This window comes from Rutilus rutilus (assembly GCF_951802725.1).
Source record: "Rutilus rutilus genome assembly, chromosome: 5".
NCBI lineage: Eukaryota > Metazoa > Chordata > Actinopteri > Cypriniformes > Leuciscidae > Rutilus > Rutilus rutilus.
The window spans coordinates 42,526,352-42,546,589 of record NC_140213.1 but is presented as its reverse complement, the minus strand read 5'-3'; the positions used below and the strand labels follow the sequence as shown (position 1 = coordinate 42,546,589).

General features: G+C 39.1%; 1 protein-coding gene across 2 annotated transcripts in view; it reads left to right on the top strand.

The window, feature by feature from the left end:
* Positions 1-320: 320 nt before the first annotated feature.
* sema4ba (sema domain, immunoglobulin domain (Ig), transmembrane domain (TM) and short cytoplasmic domain, (semaphorin) 4Ba) overlaps positions 321-20,238 on the top strand; it is a 67,018-nt gene continuing 47,100 nt past the window's right edge. The window contains exon 1 of one of the 2 annotated variants that reach the window (XM_084409740.1): positions 321-471. The gene's annotated coding sequence lies outside the window, so the exon portion shown is untranslated. Of the gene's footprint in view, positions 472-11,478; positions 11,675-20,238 lie in introns of those variants that run through there. The other variant, XM_084409739.1, reaches the window with a different exon arrangement.

Genomic DNA, 20,238 nt, shown 5'->3' with positions numbered 1-20,238 from the left:
TTCACCCTGCCATCCATTATTGATGCCAAAAAGGGTGTGTGTACATATGTAAAACCATTGTGCATGGCCGTGAAAACCCGTCTCAGTCCGATGATAATCCATTTGACAATTCCAGTTTGAGATGGTTGCGGTGTATTTTTCCTCTGCAGGTTGTTACGTTATCAGACAGAAGGTGTAAAGGGGAGTGCCTCCTCTCCTCTCCTCTCCTCTCTCCACAGCTCTGCCTCCTCAGGAGTGGAAAGCAATGATGTAATGTGCCTGGCTGCCCCCCTCTGCTGCGTTTCATTCCCCCTTTCTCTCTCTCGTTCTCTCTCTCCGCCACTGCTGCTGGTGCTGGTGTTGGTGGCTGGCGTTTGTATGAGCTGCAGCCCTGGGCATCTCTGGGGATCCCTGCAGAGCTACTGTTCCTCTTCTCCCTGTGACGGCTGGGGCTCGCCCGCTCGCGGAAAAGACCCTCTCTCGTAGACCAAGGTAATTTCTCTCCAGCCCTGACAAATGGCATGTGTTCAGATTTTAAAAGAAGGAGAGCGAGGCAGGACAGCGGTTTGGGCTTAGGGTCTGGTGCACAGCTGAATGAAAAGGTCTGCGTCCCGAACGCCTGCTGTCACCGCAGCACCGGGTGCCATGGCAATAGATTGAATTTGGTTTCCCGAGGCTGCCGCTGTCAGTTGTTCTCTCGCGCGGATCTCACACATGCACGCACACACTGCTTCTCGTAAGGTGTTGGTTACCATGGTTAGCGAAGGATGGATTCCTGTGCTGGCTCATAGCTGGGTCAGCATATCACCTGGAAGACTGCAGCCTTTTCAAAAAGGGGATTGTGCTCTGAATGGATCTTCATTGTGGCTTGAAAGTAAGAATGTCTGTTTTATTCTGTAGGCTTTAATGAACAGGTGAACTTGCGGCTGAGATTGATTCTTGTGCTTTTAATTACTTTGTCCACGAAGACTTATAAATTATGCTGAGCTTTTGTGGGAAATATGTTCCTGCCCAGCATGAATGTGACATGTAGATTGATTTTCCTGCATATTTATGCATGAGGGACTGGGTGTGTGCGTGGACACTGCTTCATAGTATGGACAGGGTAAGCCCTTCTTGCAGCTCTTGCGTGTTCCCAATTTATGATGTGGACAAAATCTACTTAAACACAATCGATGATTTCTAATGATTCCAGAATTGCCAGTAATTTTTATTTATTTATTATGCTACAGTTGTATGAAATGCATTTTGTGTGAATCTATCTATCTATCTATCTATCTATCTATCTATCTATCTATCTATCTATCTATCTATCTATCTATCTATCTATCTATCTATCTATCTATCGTAAAAGTTCAAATTGTTTCAGGGGTAGCTCGCTGTAAAATCGCATACTTTGTCTTTTGCAATTTTTTAATATTTCATGTGTCTGGGCTGCTCCACGTGCATATGTGGTCATGACTAATTTATCCAGAGGATTTTTTTCCCTGTTATATCAAGAGACGGAAAATACCAGCAGCCTCCATGTCAATTTTGCATAAATAATTGATTTGCTAAGTTCGAGTAATTACTGCACTGTGTGAATATAAATCCATGCATTATAGTCGTAGTGTCTAATCTAGTCTTCCATAGTCTTAATTTGCTCTTTTTCAACCTGAGTAATTGTAGATTTCAAATAGATTAAGGGTACATGCGTTTTAAAAGTCCTCGGGGGGGTTATTAAAGAAACAGTAGGCTTGTCTCAATGTCAGAATCAAATAGTGTAAAGATTTTCTTTTGTGATGAGGATCTGTGAAATCTGCAGACCTGAGAAAAATGGCCCACTGTGATTGGTGGAATGGGACCATGTGGGCTTGTCGGGGGTCAATTTATGATTTCCCAGCGGGGAGAAGGTTATGTTTACTCAGGATGTGGTTGGCTCCTGCAGCTAGCATGCTTTATCTGTGAGCGGCTGGAATATGTGAGCGTTGCTTCACAATCGCATTTTCCACGCATCAATAAATTGATCCAAAGGAAGCATACCAACCTTAAACCTCTCTCTTTTTAAAAAAAGATAAAGCTTAGATTTTGTCACTCTGTCCAATGAGCAAGACATGAAATGTCTGTGGCCGAAATGTTCCCTAAATGAGTAGCCCATGTATCATGCGGTGCCTCAAAAACAGTTTTCTCAGTGAGTGTTTTTATTGATTTCCCTCCTACCAGACAGTGAGTCCAAAAAAAAAGAAAAGAAAAGCAGCCTTCCCCCAGGAAATGTCTAAATTTCACACAGTCGTAATGTTGCACTTGAAGGATTTCGACAGACATTTTGACTCTAAGTCGCTTAGCGTTCCTTTGCGAAGATCCGAATGCCAGGATTTAGCTCCCCAGCAGGTGATTTCAACTGCAAAGAAGTTGCTGGAGATCTTAAAATAGAGCCGATGGAAGGGAGTGTCCTCCAGTGAGTTCACTTCCACAGTGGGATTGCGTGTCCCCTAACACTGAGCAAGGTCAGGGAAACTCTGGAGGAGATTGTTTGGTCTGGCTGAAGCTATGGCTCATATAGCCCTTCGTGTAGCATTGTTAGCTGAGTGGGCATGACACAGTCTTTGTCTTATTGCTGTATTGTTTCTCTCTCACACATTCACAAACTATAAACCAGGACAAAGGCCTCTGAAAGGACAGACGTAGTGTGCGTAGTAAATTCCAAATTTGTGTGTGAGCATTTCATTGAGCAATAAATCAGTTCTGTTAATTATAAACCTCAACTCAAAAGAGTTGTTCAAAAGAGCCCCAAACCCCTCTAAAACCAGTCAACAGACCAGGCCAGGTGACCAACTAAGACCAGCAAACCAGTTTAGGATGGGTTACACTCTGCACATGTATTAGAGAGTCCAACCTGATCTCACAGCAATTCGTATGTATTTTACGTGGTAGCTAATTCGGATGAATTCGTATTCCTGACCCCGCCCCTAAACCTACCCATCGCTGGGCTTTAGACGAATCGTACAAATTCGTACGGGTGAGGTCATACGAATTCGAACGAGTGAGGTCGTACGAATTAGCCACCTCGTAAAATACGTACGAATTGTTCGCGAGATAGCGTTGGAGAGTCAAATGATTTCAATTCCCAGCTGAAATAAACCATCTTATGGTCTTGGTAGTTTTCCCAGTTTGGTCAGGTTTTTAACAGGTTTGGGTCTTTTTAAACAATGCTTTCCAGGAATTAATATATTATTTTAATAATCAACTTGCATCATCCACTATGCTAGATTTTATTTTCTCAGCAGAATGCATTTTGGGATTTTCTTATGGGGATGCGTTCTTCATGGACAGTCGGTGTCCCATAATTTTCGTCATCAGTTCGCTGATGTCTGGTCACACGGTCCGCGTGCAGCCCGGAATTGTCCACGGACAACAGCGTAGAAAAACAAAGGTTGGTAACACTTTATTTTACAGTGTCTTTGTTACATGTTACATTTAGTTACTATAGTAATTACCATAAATTGTGCTTAATTACATGGAACTAACCCTAAAGCTAAACCTAATCCTAACCCTATAGACCTTATGCGCCAGAGAAACGAGGGCGCCGCCATCTTTAGAATATTGTCTTTGAACTTCTGGTTTTGCGGTCACTCTGTATATTCCTATGGCATTGCTGTCCAGGAGTAATTAGCTTTTGAAGTGGATTTACTTAATGTAAAGTTAACGAAAGTTATCATGAGGATTGTAATGTTTAAAGCAGATGTCTTAACAAATGTCAGTAGACCGGGAAGATTTTAAAACAAGCCGTTCATTCATAAATACGCAATATCACTGTGAAAATACAGACCGGAAGTCAAAAGACAACGAGCGCAGCGCTGAAAAGGGGCGGGGCTACATAAGAACTATAGTAAGAACATGTAGTTAATTATTATTACTCAGTACTTAAATGTGTAATTCCACCATAACACGGACACCTTAAAATAAAGTGTAACCCAAAGGTGTACTTTGAATGGCTTGCACAAATGTACACTGTACAGAGTATCGGATGAAACAGAAGTTGTGATAGTCTTTTCTTCCCTTCAAGTGAAACAGCTTTTGAACAAGAAAAAATATAGGGCGGGACTTTAGTCTATCTAGAATTGATTGGATGGTTATTGTTTGCTATTGGTGGACCTCATGTGAGTGACAGTTTGTCCCGCCCTCACACCAGTAAACACGTCATCAGAGAAGAGAAGAGATTAGCTGCAAGAGGGAGGGGAAGTTACTTTGATTAAAGTTTACGGGGACACATGAATTTAAAAAAAATGATGATGTGCACTGATAAATCATTTTATATAAATACTGCAATTTTGATTTCATGACTTTGTGTCACAAAGGGGAATGTAGAGACAGTCTGCTGTGAGTGACAATATGTGGGTTGTAAAGTTTTGTGTTTAAAGGATAATGTAAAAATATTAGTTAGCAATAATATATAACTTGTCATCGCAAAGAGAAAGTCTCTAAAAACTCCTATAAGACCATGTATTTTATCTTTGTGTGTGTGTCCTTGGCGGTAATATGAATATTAAGAGCTAATATTGACTGCCCGAGATTTTTTTAGTCACAGTTCATTGCTTGCCCAGGTTCATTACTCTCAGCTATGCTGAAACTAAACAGATGCTCTTTTTACAGGCTCAGCAGCACCAGAGGAAAAAATGCCTGGCTACACTTTTTTTTTCTGGTCATTGAAACCCATTTTTGGGGGGGGATCTGTCCACTTTTGCCTCATACCAGGCAACAGTGTGCCAAAGTTCTTCGATTCTTTTTGTTTTAATTTGATAGAGATGTTTAGTGCTTGATTTGACGCCCCCCTGAGGTCTGGCTCAAATACAAGACTTCTGTTTGCTCTTGGCTCTTCTGAATGACTTGTGCTGAGCTGTGTCCTCACCACACTGTAAAGGGAGATGGAGGTCAAGTACATTCTTTTTCTTTTTGTATTTTAAACAAAACTTGCTTAAAGTTGTTGTCTCACACCTCAAGGACAGTTTGTTCTGAAATTCAAACACGTTTTGCTGAATGCACATATTGCCATACAATGAAAATCCAGTCGTATGTGTTCGCTGCTCAAGAATAGGGAAGCACTTAACTGACACAGATATTGTCTGATAATTATTTTTACTGACAGGAGGGGGAAGTTGGGGAGGAGGGGGGACAAAATGATCTATTACACACTGTCAGGGGAATTGTTCTGGCAGACACATGAAAGCAAATCATAGTTCCTTTGATATGGACATTTAGAGTCACCTGAGGAGAAGTTTGTCTGCTTTACGCTTGGCCGCAGCTGACTCTCTTTCTCCATTTCTCTGAGAACAGCAGACATTTCTCAACTCAATATTTCATATTTAGAAAAGATACGTTGTGTACAGCACACTTTGCAGACAGTGTTTTGCAACAAGTGTTTGGTAATATGTTGGATTTTTTTTAAGATTTAATATTGTCGTATCTCTGTTAGGGTTTTATAAAATATCCAGTTTGGTGCTGAAACAGAAATTATTATGTATCAATTAATTAGTGAACAAGTGTATATATATATGTATGTATGTATGTATGTATGTATGTGTATATATGTATATGTGTATATATATACATACATTTTTTACATTTTATTATAATATGTGTCAGAATCAAATAATATATAATATTATCTTATAAGAATATTTAATTATAAAATATATAAATAATTATATATAATATAAATGTTGTTCCACCACCACACTTGGTATTGCAAATATAAAATTGTATCATAACATATATACAGTACATAATTATTTACATATAAATAATTATTTTATATATGTTGTTTTTATTCAAATATTTGAATAATAATTTCTTTGTTTCAGCACCAAATATTGTCAGAAATACAACCATTTAATTTTGCCAGCTGACTTGCAGAAATGCAGTGTTTGCACAAACTTTCAACTAGTCACGTGCTTCACGAGCAGATAAGAGACCGGAGCTAAAGGCCCGAGGGCTCTCGACGAGTACTGGCGTCTGCACTGATGGCAGAGCTTGTAAGGTTTATTGAGGGTCGGACATTAGTCATCCAGATGAAAGTAAATGTGAGAAGTCTTTTTTGATCTTTCACCAGTCAAAATTTAATCTGGACCCCAGGAGGCATCCTCCCTCAAATATGCTGGAAAAAAAAGATGAATGCCACTATATGTGAAAATAATTTTCATGATTTGCATACTGCTTGTCACACAGTAAACATGAGCATTTTAAAGCAATGTGATGTACCAGTTTCACTTTCTGATTGACCTTTAACCAGTGTTCTGACTCTGTAATCAATGCAACCTGTAATTATTGTTTAGTGAGCAAACTGGGCTGTAGAGAATACTAACAGACTTTCAGTTTCTGAAGTTATCAATCTATAAAACAGCTCTGGATCTGAATCTAAATTGATTAAATTAAGCAACATTAATTGATAACAACAACAAAAGGCTGTATTTAAACATGCCGATTCAGCACGTTTCAGGCTGAAGCTGTAATCAATGTTGTGCTTTATACAACATAAGCCAAGCGTCTTTATTTGTCTCATTCTCATAATCCCGTTCAGAAGGAGCTTTGCCGTCACCTCCTGTGGTGTTGCTATCTGTCAGTCTCTGTACAGAGACACTATTGTTGATTCGGATTTAGAGAGGAGAATGGCGCTTCACATCAGAACAAACTCAATGTAAAACCTATGCACAAATTTTTGCTGTTCTCAGGATGAGAATGCGCTTGCGAAAGCAGAATTCTTTGCAAAAAGAGTTGCATTCATGATTTCACAAGTTTAGAGCGCACTGAGGATGATTGCAATACCCATTCAAATCTATAGAGGTCAGAATAACTATTTGTCCCTGATAAGAATATTGACGCTCAGGTTATTTCAGTGTGCTTATTTAAGAAAATAATATACTTAAGTGAATACATGTTAATGTGAGAATTTTTTTTTAAATTAAAATATTAAGAAAATAAGCATTGCTTCCCTGGTTAAACAAGGCAGGCTTTAAATGAAGATTCTGTTTATTTAATACAAAAATTTAAATAATTTACTCCTGTGTGACTTTCTTCTTGTGTGGAACACAAAACAAGGTATTTTTAAATGAATTTGTCTGCCCATACAATGAAGTTCAGTATTGGACCCCATTGATATATTGTTTGGCACAACAAATATATATATATATCTGTGTTTTGCAGAAGAAGAAATAGTCATACAGGTTTGGAAGGACATGACGGTGAGTATGTTTTCAGAATTTTTAATTGTGGGTGAACTATACCTTTAAAGATGTCAGTTCTGACTAATCTAAACAACTCTAATCTGTGTTCCAATTTAGGGGATTACACACCCCCTATAGAGAGATTAACAGAGCCGAAAACTTTTGTGCCAATGCTTCCCCTTGCTGGGTGCACACGAAGCCCTGGGAGTTTAACTTCAGATGACAAATGAGACCGAGGGGACCACGGCAAAGCTGTCTGGAAGATGTTCACGCCACATCAGTCAACCAAGAGGTTCAGAGAGGGGGAAAAATACACTCGGGTGATCTCTAGGGTGCTGATGATGAAGTTTGCATGATTTTAGCTGCTCGTAAGTCAAATGACAAAATCCTTATATGTAAGTCTAAAAGTCATGATATGTCGTGATTCATGATTTGGCGTGTATGGCAAGCCACATAAGTTCTGTCCATGTTTAATTACAAAAAGTGATTATACAAAAGTTTCCAAAATTTTACTCAGATGACTGACAGCTAAATGCAAACTTGATGATGGGAAGGAAGTGGATGGAAATGAGTTTAGCCCACTAAAATGCATCATGACTTAGGAGAAGTGTATTTAAGAAATCATTTATTTTTTCACTTATTTTCTTAGGTTACATTATCAATTGATTATTATTATTCGGACATATACACTCTTGAAAATTCACCCAAAAATGAAAATTCTGTCATTAATTACTCGCCCTCATGTTGTTCCAAACTTGTAAGACTTTCGTTCATCTTCGGAACACAAATTAAGATCTTTTTGAAGAATTCTGAGAGTTTTCTGTCCCTCCATTGACAGCTACGCAACTACCACTTTGATGCTTCAAAAAGTTCATAAAAAAGAGATGATAAAACTAATCCATATCAATTGAGCAGTTTAGTCCAAATGTTCTTAAGTCCAAATAAACCCTTAAAGGTTTTTTTCTTTTTTTAATCAATGGAACGTTTCCATTCCACAAAAGGTTCTTTTTAGTTGAAAAAACTTTTTTTTTTTTTTTTTATCCTTTTTCTTTCTTTGGTAACACTTTATTTCGATAGTCTACTTTAGACATTCTACTAACTATAAGTAACTTTGCAACTACATGTCTACTAACTCTCATTAGAGTATAAGTAGACTGTTAGGTGTTAGGATTCGTGTTGACACGTAGTTGCAAAGTTACTTCTAGTCAGTAGAATGTCTGTTGGGGCATCGAAATAAAGTGTTAGGAGATATTAAGCAGACCGTCTACTAGTACTAATGAAACCTAGTCGACGTGTAGTTGCAAAGTTACTTATAGTTAGTAGAATGTCTGTTGGGGCATCAAAATAAAGTGTTAGCAGATATTAAGCAGACCGTCTACTAGTACTAATGAAACCTAGTCGACGTGTAGTTGCAAAGTTACTTATAGTTAGTAGAATGTCCAAAGAGGACCATCGATATAAAGTGTTACGCTTTTTAATTAATTCTACTTTTTTCTTTTTGTGGGTAACTACTGTACATTCAGTTGCTTTCAAACTGACATGCGTAATGATAGACCAGGGCTGACTGGTGTAAAGGGGCGGAGTCCCAGTCGGCATCTGGCGTCTGTAAGTAAGAGGCTGAAAAGTGTCTCAGCTCTGCTTCCCGGTTCTCTCGACATGCTTGTGTCTGCATTTGGCCCGTCCCCCGTCTCCTAATGACGGCATCCCGACGCCTGACACCCCAAACCTACCATTCCATCTGCCTGCTTAGCATTTCCCCTCAATACTTAGCGGCACTATTTCAGTCACAGGGATTCCCAACTGTGACTGTTCCTCTATTGCGCTCTGTAGTTCTCTTCCCTTTGTTAACTAGGGCATGATTAGATGATCTGTCACTGATATCTTTCAGTTGTTCTAGCACCATCCGTTTTAAGCATTTAAGTGACATTTTAAGGACCGGTTTTAACACCGATGTGAGTCTTCTTTAACAACTGACATAAAAATGTGTGTCTCTCTTCAAGCTGTGATTGGAAATACTGTTTTGGGACAAGGCTTTGTAATGCATAAGGTCAATAAATATTGTCGCTTGTGTTAGGAGGTGATTGTCACTCAACCAGTAATAACTCTATTCACTGAAGGTGTTGTAACGTGAGCCGAGTGCCGGCAGTGCCAGTTGCACTTTAGGAATATTTAGTTTCAAATAATGACCTTTATTGGACTACACTATGGTGTCTTACAACTCATATGATGTTTTATCAAATGTTTCAGTATCTATTTTCTTGTGGGACTGTAACAACACAAGCAAGGCAAGTTTATTTAAATAGCAATTTCATTCATAGAGTAATTCACCTTACACAGCCATGATAAAATAAAATATATATACATTTTTTAATTTTCTTAAATTATAATTAATAATAATAATATATTAAATGTCATATAATGATTATTTACTATAATTTAAAATAATAATAATAATTATATAATTACATTTTAAATTATTTATAATAATAATTATAATAATTAAAATAGTGTATTATAATAATTATAATAATAATTTGGATAATTTAATTATCGACATCGAGGGGGATAAAAAATATAGAAATATTTACGTAAAATGTTTAGGATAGTGGTCGTTCAAAGTTTACTTTTTTTTTTTTTTTGCCTGTAAGAATAATAATAATAATATAAAGAAAATAAAGATGCATTTCTTTATTTTCCTATTATTTTTCAATTAATTAATTATTAATAAAATAAAATTAATAATTATTTATAATTTCATGTATTCATAAATATCCCCCATTCAAATATTTAGGGTAGTGGATGGTCGATCATTGTTTTCCAAAGTTCTTAAACTTTTACATTTAGTCCCACTAACATAGAATATTTAATCATTTTGTTGTTTGTAAGTCTTTCGTATCATAAACTAAACTCTCTGCCTCTAAACAGCGTGAACAATATTCGGCTTTTAGTTCCAGTTTGAAAATGCTTTTATTTTTATAACACTCCCTTCTAGCTGTTTTTTATATTTTTTATTTTATTCATGCACTGTCAAATGTGATCAGTAACTTGGAAAAAAGTGAGGAAACCCATTGCCTTAAAATTATTAATAAATAAACTTTTATAATACTCATGCATAATAAAAAAATTAAGTTATGTGGAATTGTCAAGTTCACATAACATCATTTTTTCCATTACACATGAAGTTTATTTACTCAATAATTTTAAGGCAATGGTTTCCTCACTATTTTAAGTAAGTCAACTGATCACTTTTTACAGTGAATGCTTTTAAGTAGTTCTGCTGTCTTAATCATTTAAGCTTAGAAAGATGAGCATTGTTGAAAATTCCAGTTTAAGTAGTGTAATTCATGTTTAAGTAACCACCAGTACTGAAACTATGGCCCTGTTCACACCTGGTTTTAAGATGCGTTTCGGTCGATCGGATCACCAAGTAGACGAGGGAGACACATACACGTTTTAACCTGTCTCTTTTGTCCACTTTCAACCACTTCTGTCCTGATTTCTTCGAGGAGAGGGTCTATGGGTGGGTTTTTTTCAGATCTTTCGATCTAATGGACAAAATAAGCTCATGCAATGAACATATGAACATGCCCGAAGACTATGTAAAAACACACGGAGAACAGCAGCTTTCGTTTCTGCTCTGACAGCCTTAAGACCTCACCGAACACTGTGTGTGTGTGTTAGAAATCAAGAATGGTGAGAGAACATTGCGCTTGGTACCATGGGTCAAAAACCTGGGTCTTCAGCCGACAAAGTTGAAATCCCGTCTGGCTAGCGCGCTTCCCATAATGTTTATGCATTAGGTCAGTAGGCGGAGAGTAGGCGTCTTTTGTGGCTGTTTTGAACGCATTCGACCACATGAGCGTTTACACATCGAAAGCAATCCGGTTGAATGCGTTTTCAACTACCTCTGGAAGTGGTCCAAAGTGGACAAGCTCAAAACGTTTTAGACCCCGTTTACACCTGTATTTAGTGTCGTCCAATTGTGATCCAATCGACCAAAAGGATAATACCAGGTGTAAACCGAGCCTAAGGTTAGCAAGTATTCTTGTGGTTTCCCTTTAGTCTTTGTAATGATTATCAAGGGCAGTGCTGTCTACCGCCCCTCTGTCTCTCTCTCTCTCTCTCTCTCTCTCTCTCTCTCTCTCTCTCTCTCTCTCTCTCTCTCTCTCTCTCTCTCTCTCTCTCTCTCTCTCTCTCTCTCTCTCTCTCTCTCTCTCTCTCTCTCTCTGCTTCTCGTACTATGTGAGCGTGAGGGGAGGAGCAGTGATTAAGCCAGAGGGAGGCTTTACTACACCAACGTGTCAGATACACACTCAGTCTCAGACAGAGCGGGTGTGTGAGCACTGTCCTACCAATCCCACATCCAGACCCCTATAAACAGCTGATACTGGCAGTCTCAAAGCTGGATCTATTGACAATCCCTAAGGACTCTGATTTCCATTGGGATTTCTTTTTTTCTTGTGAGGAACGTGCTGGAAAACTGTGTCTGAAAGAGAGTAAGTAGTCAGCGCTACTTGCTTCAGTGCCTTTAACCGGTCGCTGTTAATGATTGATTCGTGTCTGCGGGAAGTGTTTGGTTAGTGTGCAAATGAAAGGGTTTTATAGCGCCGCACTCCTGTTAGACGCTCCAGGCGAGCGGCGTTGCTGCACGGGGGTTTGTTATTGCAAGGGGCTGCTGGGACGGGACGGGAGGGATTGAGGGGGAGGGTGTGTGCTGACACAAGACAATCCCTCTACTGTAAGACCTTATCTGCAAGGTGATAGCCTGTTGTGGCGGATCACAGGACAGCGAGCTCAGTCTGCTTCTGTTTGCATGCGTGCCTCAAGTGCCTCAGTTTGTTTGGGTTTGGTTTCAAGCGATCAGTTTTGCAGGGTGTGTTGCAGTTTGGTTTGGCCGGTGCGTACGAGCTCTTGGGGAGTTTGACTTGGAGAAGCTTAAAGCTCTGTCTCTTGATCTGTGGAGTTTGTATCTTTGCACACACTCTCTGCCAGCGGACGGGAGCGTATATGTGGCAGGCGGTGGTGTCGGCGCGGAGGAACTTTCCATGAACTCAGAACTTTGCAAGTGAAGGGAAAAATTGGAAAGTGAGAAGTGTGAGGTTGTCCATTAAAAGCTCATGTGGTTTTGGCATCTTTAGAGATCTGTGATTTGGTCAAGGGCATGTAGGGGAGTGAACACTGCAGGTGTTTCTCAGGAAATGCAAACTTATAGCCTGTTTAGTCATTCATAGATGAGTGACTATCAATGTATTACCACCCTAAGCCTCCCACAGAAGTGAATATGAAACCATTTCAACGAAATATGGTCTTTTTTGTCATGTGGGTTGGTTTTCTCAGTAAAAAAGTATTCAGGGTGGAAAATTAATTTGAAATACTGAAACTGAAATTAAACCAATACCCTCATGAAAAAAAAAAAAAAGCCTTTACTTATTACGGAAATAACCTACTTTAAAATTAAATAAATATGTTTTATAGTTTAAATTGATATTAAATGCAATAAGCTGAACTTTGGAGTGCTTTCTGGACTCAACACATCAAAATAAGTGTACTTTTATAAAGCGTGACAAAAGATTATTAAACCTTAATGATTTAAAATGTACTTTAAATGTAACTTTTACATTGTTACAAAGTATAAAGTTTTTTTAAAACGTGTTAAGAAACATGAAAGTGTACTCTCTTTAAGTACAATTGCCTTTTATTTCATTAATAATATATCATCTTTAAGTACCGTTTTGTTTAAAACATACTTTTAAGACGTGACGTACACTGCAAGTGCTCATTCAACACAATTAAGAGCACTTCTTTTTCTCAAGGGTAGTTCAAAACATTTTCATCATTATTCACCCACATGTGCTTCCTAGCCTGTATTTATTTATTCTGTAGAGCACAAGAAGATATTAAGAAAAACATTTCTCAGTGTTTAAAAAAAAAAAAAAAAATCTATTGGAAATGTCAATGGGGTCCAACCTTGTTATTTTGGACCCCATTGACTTTCATTGTATGGACAAAACTGTTAAAACATTCTTCAAAATATCTTCTTTTGTATTCCACAGAAGGAGGAAGGTCATAGAGGTTTCGAACAGTTTTGGTTTGCGCTTTAATATAAAGACCCCAGCATTGGTCGTCATGGATGACCATATTTGCATTCATGTGAGCATGTGCAATCAGCGCAAATCTGCACATTACACTCATGTCCAATGAGAGATTTCTTTTCTTTTTAGCCAGCAGCTTGTTGGACAGCTGCACATGGAAGATAACCACTCCAGTCTGAGAATTGAAGGGAACGGTAACAAACGCAGCAATTTTAGCCATCTTCAAAGAGCTGAAAGTTCATGCCTTTACAATCTAGACCTACTTCTCTCTGAAGACTTGGAGGGAATGGTAATTTTTTGAAAAGTTTTTGGAAAGTTTGGAGCCTGACAGTAGAGGTGGAAAAGATGAGATGAAAGAAGAGCATCAGGGAGAGAGGGCTGACTGCACTGTTAGCCTTTCCCCTGTGTTTTTCTTTGCTCTGATCCATAAAGACAGTAGCTGGCAATAGCATTCTGGCTACAGGAGCCTTGACAATGGTCGGCCTGTGTGAGGCTGTCAGAACGTGTTTGGTTAGTTGGTAAAAACCGGTGCCTGTTATATCAATAGTGCACAGCTTGACTGCAGCTCCTGTCACACACAATACAACACCATAAACTACTAGACAACAGACAAAGTTACTATAAGTCAGGGAGGGCATATAAGTCTTAGACAAAGTTTATAAGTCAGGGAGTGCATTTGAATCAGTTATCTGGCCCTTCTGAAACATAGAGACATTTACATAACTGCTTTAACCATTTTAAGCTGGTTTGCTGGTCTCACTTGATCTCCTAGGAGCAAATAAGAACAAGATGATGCACAGAAAAAAGAACCTACTGACTTTGCAGCATTAACCTGTTACATATTATGTCAAGGCAGGCTGTATCTCTTCGTAGTATCTTTACAGAATATAAAGCTCCCCATTCTCTGGCCTCTACGCACCACCTGTTTCTCATCCCAGTCATCAGATCCCAAGGCTATTTTTCCAGCTTTAGCTTCGATTCCTCCTGCTTGGCTGGCTACTATATACCTGCCTCTGCATGTGTATGTGTGAGTGTAAGAGATTTTTAACGTGGATGGATTAAAGAACGGGGTCAGTTATCGGCTCTGGTTGTAGAATCAAGGAATGTAAATAAGCACTAGTCTTATTTGCTTTTAGATTCTTCTGGCAGGAGCTCAAACTGAGTGTTGCAACACACTCTTGAGGGACAAACACAATGTCTGACAGTTATAATGATGCTAAGAATGATGCTGTATGATTGTGCCATACCGGCTGAAAAAAATAAAAAATAGCTGAAGCTGGTTTGCTGGTCTTTGTTGGTCTCCCAGCCTGGTCAGGCTCATCTGTTGGCTGGTTTTAAAGAGGTTTTGGGCAACTTATCAGGCTGGGAAAACTAGCTGGCCACCCAGATGAAACCAGCTAAGACCAGCAAATCACCTTCGGCTGGTTTATTATTTTTATTTTATTCAGCAGGGACAGTTGAATGAGTGTGCAATCACCTTAAGGTGGTTTGCTGGTCGTATCTGGTCTCTCAGCCTGGTCAGGTTCGCCTGTTGGCTGGTTGTTTGATTACTTTTCTACTGGTCATACCAGTTGGCTACCCAGTTAAACTAGCTCCAGCTTTAACCAATTAAGACAGGGGTGACCATTTCCTTTCCATGATGGTTTTTTGGCTGGTTTTAGAGGCGTTTGGGAACTCTTTAGCTGATCAGTCTGTAAGACCAGTTTAGCTAAACACCAGTTTGGCCATCTTAAACCCGCAAACCAGCTTAGCCTGGTTTATCAGGGGTTTTTCTTAAGCATTGAGAGCTGCCAAAAACATATTTTTGGCATCTTTTTGGTTCTGCGGATCTTATCTGGTCTCCCAAGCTGGTTTTAGAGGGGTTTTGTGCACTTTGTTTTCAGCTGGTCAGTCTGTAAGACCAGTTTGCTGTGTGGCAAGGCTGGTTTTGCTGATCTTATATGGTCTCCCAAGCTGGTTTTAAAGTGTTTTTTGCACTTTTCAGCTGGTCAAGTCTGTAAGACCAGCTAAGACCAGAGAGCTGTATGATTGTGCTAACCATCTCAGGCTGGTTTTTTTTAAACCTTGTAAGCATTGAGAGCTGTATGATTGTGCTATCCCTGCAGAAAAAAACATCTTAAACCAGACGTAGCTGCTTTTCTGGTTTTAGGTGGCCCCCCAAACTGTCTTTTGAGTAATTTGGGGTTTTGAGAACATTTTTCAGCCAAATTAGCCAAATACCAGCTAAAAGACCACCTAAAACCAGTTTAGACTGGTTTCATCTTTTTCTTCAGCAGGGATAACATGCATAACCCACTGAAATAACTAATAAACTCATGATGTGTGGGTGACAGATAGTGGGAACGAGCGTCAGAAGCTCCGATAGGGTTCATGTGTTTTGAGTCTTGTAAAGCAAGCAGTACTTGAGGCCTGGGGGGAGATCAGCCACTGTGTTTTTACTCACTGCTGGGAAGTCTTTAAACATGCGTCTTTGAGGGACGTCACAAGCCTTCCCTCTGGTTTTCCCGGTCATACTCTCTCTCCCTCCCAGGGGCTTTTACGTGGGAACTTGTTCTGGAGCTGGAAACCGACCAAAAGTTAGCATTTGCCTGCTTGTCTCTCAGTGGCTTCTGACCCTGATAAGAGAGCGCGAGCTGGAAAGAAATCCCATCAGCAGAGGGAGCTTTTTGGTATGACACAATATTTGATTTTTAAGTGCTCAATCTTTTGGAGTTTTAATGGTCGTTCACAGGCACATTTGAAGGGGGCAAGAATGTCTGTTTTCTTAGTCCGCTGCTGCTGCTGTCACACACACACTTTGACACCTTCTGTCTCACACCTGTTCCTCTTGCGTGTCTGCGTTTCATGTATTATGCAGGTCTATTTTAAACAGACCGGGACATTGAAGCGTGTCCGTGACTCTTACACTATTGAGAATGTGGTATGTGTGTGCGAATCATGTGTATTAGTTTGCATGTGCAGTTAAAATGGCATTCGTTAGTTAGTCCAGTTGATTAATGGACTTTAGCCTAGTCGTAACCCCACCGAGGACACTGACACATACACAGACGGCCTGTGATCTGATATCTTCTCGGAGCATTCCAGATTGTGGCCTTTACTCAACTAATGGCTTCTCATACCTTACCCTGACCATGCAGAGATTCACACCACAACTGTTCTGCTCCACTTCGGGAAAACGTTTATTGTGCTACCTCTGATACCTGATCTGAGCTGACAGGTTTATTTTGGAGATATTTAATGATTTAAAGCGACTGTAACCTTGCTAGTATGTATGCTGATCATGTGACTGAGAGGGAGTAAAGTGATGACCGGAACTGTAGCGTTTAATATTTGCTGAGTGCAAGTTAGGACGTCTGCATGCTAAAGTTTACATTCCATTAGATAACACTGCAAATACATTGATTTCAGAGATATTGTACGTAGAGCAATGTTTCTCAACCTTTTTACTCTTGTTGCCCAGCACAATATTAAAATATACAATATTTGTTCTTCAAAGTGCAATTTCATTTACCATTGTTTAGCAAATTTGAATGAGCGAAATCAAGGTTGTAAGATTTCCCCAACCAAATTTTGGCAACAGGTTCAAGCTGGGCACACGGATTTGCCACGTTGACCAACAGAAAGCTGTTTCGTTTTAAAAGTGACAGCAAAATTTTGCTAAAGGTTTACTAATGTGACTGCGCACAGTTTCACTTATGTGACTGACAATTTATGAATGTAATCACTTAAATCAATAAGTCCTTCTGTGGCCCTCTTGGAAGTTTGCTGAGGCCCCCATGTGGGCCCTGGGCCCCTGGTTGAGACATAGAGGAAAAAGTTGTGCTTTTCAAAACCCATATGGCCACAAAAGAGTCCAGCAATGCCCCATTGTCACATTTTTTAAGGCAGCCATTCACCATTTTTCTACCTATGCAGAAGCTCGAGTGTGTGTGTGTGTGTGTGTGTGTGTGTGACTGTACAGTATGTGAAGGGAAGCCAACTGGAACAATGTGCTTTAAACCAACAACAGCCTGAAAGCTTCCTGCGTGAAAAGTGCACTGCAGTCCAGGCATCCCTAACTTGTGTTTGTATGGAAAGAGGCGAGAGAGGTAGAGAGAGAGGTAGGATACGCTTGCTGTTTGAATGATTTATTAAAGTGGATCAAAGATGTGGCATGTTTATAGAGGCCGAGGTCCTGTACTTGTGCTTTAGATGTCGACGAACAGCTTCATTCGTTCTGTTGCAGCGATGACAGCATTTTGGCCTCTGCTGTTCATACAGTAGGTACAATATTGGATAGGTAATCATATTGGATATACTGTCATCATGAACAGGCATGGTTTTGCATGTTTATATTATATTGTTTATAATTGCATCCTTATAATTTCACTAATGTGACTCCACCTTTAGATTAATTTAAAATATCAATAATCATTTAATAATTAAAATCTTTTCTTTTAAATATCTGTGGAAGTTTAATTGAATAGTTTTTTTTAATTATTATTATATTTTATACATTCAGACTAGGGGTGGGCGATATACCGGTAGACACGATTAACCGGTAGAAAGAAATTGTCAACAGGTAGAGATTTTGACTATCGCCTCTGTCGCGGTTACGTGGCTCACGTGATGTTGCTGTGCTACGCAGTCACGAAAGCTTATCGTTTGCATGCGTTTTTTAAGTATTGTGGTTTAAAAACAAGATTTTAAACCATTGAAGGGCAGAAAGCAGCAAAATAACTCATTTCGCTCTCTGTCAGAGATTGTTTCTCAGTGCTATCTCAGTGCACACATGAAGCCACTGCTCATAAAGCTCTTAAGAACTGACCTGAATGTTTATTGCTGACTAATTGGGCTTGAATGCTTAAATACGCATACTAATTTGTCAAAATGACCATGTCTTTGCAAGTAAACACAGTCATTTATGCCTTAAGTGCGTAAACAGTTAAGAAAGAAAACACACAAGTATATAGGATCGGTCTTAAAGTGACAGCATCCAAATTTATTTCGTTACTCAAACAACAAGAAAGAGAAAAACTTAATAAGAATAAATGCATATTTAATTTAATCACTTTTTACAATTTATGTAGTATTTACATCAACATACAGTTTTTTTAGATCATGACAACTTTCATTTCTAGGTTAGCAAATTTGTATGTCTCATTTCTGTTCATCCATTCAGGTGTAGGTCTTCTAGCCTTATTATAGCCTTATTTTCTATATAATCAAACTGTTGGTTGATGGTGTTTTCCAAATTCCTTAAGTCTGAAAGACCTTTTTTTTTCTGTGTTTTTGTACATTTTCTGCATCATCTACTGCTAAGAGCTCAGTGCTGCTTCAAAGAGCTGTAGAGAGATGGGCCTTTATCCTGCTATCAGGACTGCAATATGAGTGAGATCAAAGCATGCGTACTTATATGTCTGGCAGCTGAAAATGTCTCTCATGTCTGTTGAAAAACATTCTGCTAAGATTTTAATTTCCCTTTTGATGTTGCATGTTCTGCTGAAAAGGATCGGTTGTACTGTACCCAGCTTAATTTTGGGATCGAAGCAACGAAAAGCTCAAAATCTTCTGAAAATGATCCAAATTTGTCTGATTTTCAGATTAACCTAGAAATGAGAGTGATAACAACAGGCTACGACTGGTCCTCAGTACAATCTCAACATGCATCAAGGTTTATGCCTGGTTCCTGGCAATCTGAAGTGTTGGATCAACTCCTCTGGATCTTAAACAAAAATGATCAGGCATGTGAATCAGGTTGAGTTGTCAATTGGCACAGAAACACCAGATTCATTTGCCTGTAACGCGTAATTTTATTATCATCTTCCGTCCCATCAGTTCTGACCTGCATAACCTGAGCTGGGTGGTGGTGCAATCACTATTGAATTACAAACTCAGTCACACCTCAAAGGTGAAACTAGAACATGTATTTTGGTACTTCCTTTCATAAAAAGCCCTTCATTTAGTATTTTGCTTCCTCACACCTCTCCACAATAATATGCTCATGAAAAGCGTTTCCTTTACGCGGCTTGTAAAAGAGGTGGTGTTGAAACTTGTTGTTTCATACTGGATTAACTGGACTTTCATCACGTCTCAACTTGGGCTGTGGGTAAATCTTTCTGAACACCTACCCACCAATTAGACATCAATGTTTTGTAAATTGCCATCTGAGGGACCGTTTACACAACACCGTCTTCAAGTAAAAACTTTAAACTTTTTATACCTTTTGGCCATTCATTTACACAACAACAGCATTTTGGGGGCCTGAAAATGCAAACTTTTGAAACGGATTTAAAAGTGAAAATTTCAGACCTGACGCACCGATCCATTATACACATGCGTTTTCTTTCTCAATTGTTTACGTTCACTTAAAACATAACTGACTGTGTTTTGTGTGTATTTGACTGTTTAAGCGCAATAAGCAGCGGAAAAGAACTCAATTTAGTACTGAGAGGTGGCTTTATGTGCACACACTTTGGGTGTGAGCACAAAATATGTGGAAATTAGTGAAATTATGCACAATTCGCTCAATCCCACACCGCAATTCAAGCCCTGGAACACCAGCAATATTCATTCGGAGCAAATGAAACGAGTGAGTGAAGGGAGGCAGGTTTGTGTGTCGACTTGATGTCAGAGAGATGAGAGAGCGAGAAAGCGCAGCTGGCAACGTGTAGCCTATCTATTCTGTGGAAAATTAGTATTGACAACACCACATTGGACTTAGTTAACTATTTCAGATGTCTTTTTAAAAGACTACAATTGAAAAATTAAAAAATATATAAAATTCAACCAGCCAAAGTGGCTAGTAGGAGTGACTGTGTTACACGCCACTGCTGAAATCCACTGACCCGCATTTGGTGGGTTGGTGGGTGTTAATGTCATGCCCTGGAGCTCCATTAAAGTCTCTGTGTACTACAAAAACGCGAATTCGTGAAAACGGTGACGTCATGCACTCAGTCTATAGGCATGCGCGAGTAATTGACAACCAA